The sequence below is a fragment of the Malurus melanocephalus genome, unplaced genomic scaffold (assembly GCF_030028575.1).
Source record: "Malurus melanocephalus ecotype Western Australia unplaced genomic scaffold, MMel_1.1 scaffold_3172, whole genome shotgun sequence".
In the NCBI taxonomy this organism is placed as follows: Eukaryota; Metazoa; Chordata; class Aves; order Passeriformes; family Maluridae; genus Malurus; species Malurus melanocephalus.
In genome coordinates, this window is record NW_026626404.1 from 1 (window position 1) to 2,726 (window position 2,726).

The 2,726-nt window shown below is 50.2% G+C and overlaps 1 long non-coding RNA gene across 5 annotated transcripts; it reads right to left on the minus strand.

The window, feature by feature from the left end:
• Positions 1 to 2,262: 2,262 nt before the first annotated feature.
• Positions 2,263 to 2,720, minus strand: LOC130588045 (uncharacterized). Of its 5 annotated transcripts, XR_008966899.1 has the most exons (4): positions 2,631 to 2,720; positions 2,516 to 2,600; positions 2,373 to 2,465; positions 2,272 to 2,331 (listed from the first exon to the last, which is right to left on the minus strand). It is a non-coding gene; the product is annotated as an uncharacterized LOC130588045 (long non-coding RNA). The 5 variants fall into 5 exon arrangements; XR_008966900.1 differs by having other exon boundaries at positions 2,263 to 2,311; positions 2,364 to 2,465; positions 2,516 to 2,720; XR_008966897.1 differs by having other exon boundaries at positions 2,270 to 2,311; positions 2,516 to 2,720.
• Between the last annotated feature and the right edge of the window lie 6 nt (positions 2,721 to 2,726).

Consider the following 2,726-nt stretch of genomic DNA (forward strand, 5'->3'; position numbering starts at 1 on the left):
GGAGCGCGGATTTTCCGCCGTCACGTGACGGGGGACGGCCAATCAGAAGCGCGAGTTTGGGGCGCGTCGCCATGGCAACGGGCCGGGCCGGTCACGTGAGCGCCGCGGCCTAAAATGACCCAAAAAGCCTCAAAATTGAATAAAAAATGAGCCAAAATCGAATAAAAATGACCCAAAATCGGACAAAAATGACCCAAAATCGAATAAAAATGAGCCAAAATCGAATAAAAATGAGCCAAAATCGAATAAAAATTATTCAAAATCGGACAAAAATGACCCAAAATTGAATAAAAATGAGCCAAAATCGAATAAAAATGACCCCAAATCGAACAAAAATGACCCCAAATCGGCCCTAAATGATTCAAAGGCGGCCCAAAATGACTGAAAATCGAATAAAAAATGACCCAAAATCAAATAAAAATGACCCCAAATAGACTCAAAATGACCCAAAATCAAATAAAAATGACCCCAAATAGACTCAAAATGACCCAAAATCGAATAAAAATTACTCAAAATTGGCCCCAAATGACCCCAAATCGGCCCAAATTGACCCAAAATCGAATAAAAATTACTCAAAATTGGCCCTAAATGACCCAAAATTGGCCCCAAATGACCCAAAATCAAATAAAAATTACTCAAAATTGGCCCCAAATGACCCAAAATTACTCAAAATTGGCCCAAAATGACCCAAAATCGGCCCCAAATGACCCAAAATGCCCCAAAATTGGCTCCAAATGCTTCAACATCTGCCCAAAATAACTCAAAATTTGCTCGAAATGACCCAAAATGCACCAAAAATGAGCCCCAAAGTGTCCCCAAAGTGTCCCCAAAGTGTCCCCAAAAATCCTCAAACGCTCCCGGTTTGGTCTTGGTTTTACTCAAATGTCCCCAAAGTGTCCCCAAGGTGTCCCCAAAGTGTCCCCAAAAATCCTCAAACTCTCCCGGTTCGGTCTCAGTTTTATTTGAATGTCCCCAAAGTGTCCCCAAAGTGTCCCCAAGGTGTCCCCAATGTCCCCAAGCCTTTTCCTGATGTCCCCAAAGGTGTCCCTGTGTCCCCAAGGTGTCCCCGAGGTGTCCCCAAAAATCCTCAAACGCTCCCAATTCGGTCTCAGTTTTATTCAAACGTCCCCAAAGTGTCCCCAAGGTGTCCCCAAGATGCCGAGGTTCTTCCCGATGTCCCCAAAGTGTCCCCAAATATCCGCAAACTCCCGGTTCGGTCTCAGTTTTATTTGAATGTCCCCAAAGTGTCCCCAAAGTGTCCCCAAGGTGTCCCCGAGGTGTCCCCAAAGTGTCCCCAAGGTGTCCCCGAGGTGTCCCCAAAGTGTCCCCAAGGTTATTTCCGATGTCCCCAAGGTGTCCCCAATGTCCCCAAAAATCCTCAAACGCCCCTAATTCGGTCTCAGTTTTATTCGAATGTCCCCAAAGTGTCCCCAAAGTGTCCCCAAGGTGTCCCTGAGGTGTCCCCAAGATTCTTCTGATGTCCCCGAGGTTTTCCCGATGTCCCCAAGGTGTCCCCAAGGTGTCCCCAGGGTGTCCCCAGGGTGTCCCCAAAGTGTCCCCAGGTGTCCCCAGGTGTCCCCAAAGTGTACTTGAGGTTATTCCTGATGTCCCCAAGGTGTCCCCAGGGATGTCCCCAAGGTGTCCCCGAGGTGTCCCCAATGTCCCCAAGCCTTTTCCTGATGTCCCCAAGGTGTCCCCAATGTCCCCAAAAATCCTCAAACGCTCCCAATTCGGTCTCAGTTTTATTCGAACGTCCCCAGGGTGTCCCCAAGGTTTTTTCTGACGTCCCCAGGGTTTTTCTCGATGTCCCCAAGGTGTCCCCAAGATGTCCCTGAGGTTTTTCCCGATGTCCCCGATGTCCCCGAGGTGTCCCCGAGGTGTCCCCAATGTCCCCAAAAATCCTCAAACGCTCCCGGTTTAGTCTCAGTTTTATTTGAATGTCCCCAAAGTGTCCCCAAAGTGTCCCCAAGGTTATTCCTGATGTCCCCAAGGTGTCCCCAAGGTGTCCCCAATGTCCCCAAAAATCCTCAAACGCTCCCAATTCGGTCTCAGTTTTATTCAAACATCCCCAGGGTGTCCCCAGGGATGTCCCCAAGGTTTTTTCCGATGTCCCCGAGGTTTTCCCGATGTCCCCGAGGTGTCCCCGAGGTGTCCCCGAGGTGTCCCCAAGGTGTCCCCGAGGTGTCACTTGTAGAACTCGTGCTCCTGCTCGTCCTTTTTGATGACGGTTTTGTACGCCTTCTCAAAATCCTTGGCCAGGACGATGTAGCGGTTCTCACGCACGGCCAGCATGCCACCCTGAAAATGTCACCTCAGTGTCACCAATGTCACCTGAGTGAGCCTGAGTGTCACCTGAGTGTCACCAATGTCACCTCAGTGTCACCAATGTCACCTCAGTGTCACCTGAGTGAGCCTCAGTGTCACCTGAGTGTCACCAATGTCACCTCAGTGTCACCTGAGTGAGCCTCAGTGTCACCTGTGTGAGCCTCAGTGCCACCAATGTCACCTGTGTCACCTCAGTGTCACCCATGGATGTAACGGTTCTCGCGGACAGCCAGCATGCCCCCCTGGGGACAGTGACATTGTCACCTCAGTGTCACCTGAGTGAGCCTCAGTGTCACCAATGTCACCTGAGTGTCACCCATGGATGTAACGGTTCTCGCGGACAGCCAGCATGCCACCCTGGAAATGTCACCTGAGTGTCACCTGAGTGTCACCTGTGTCAC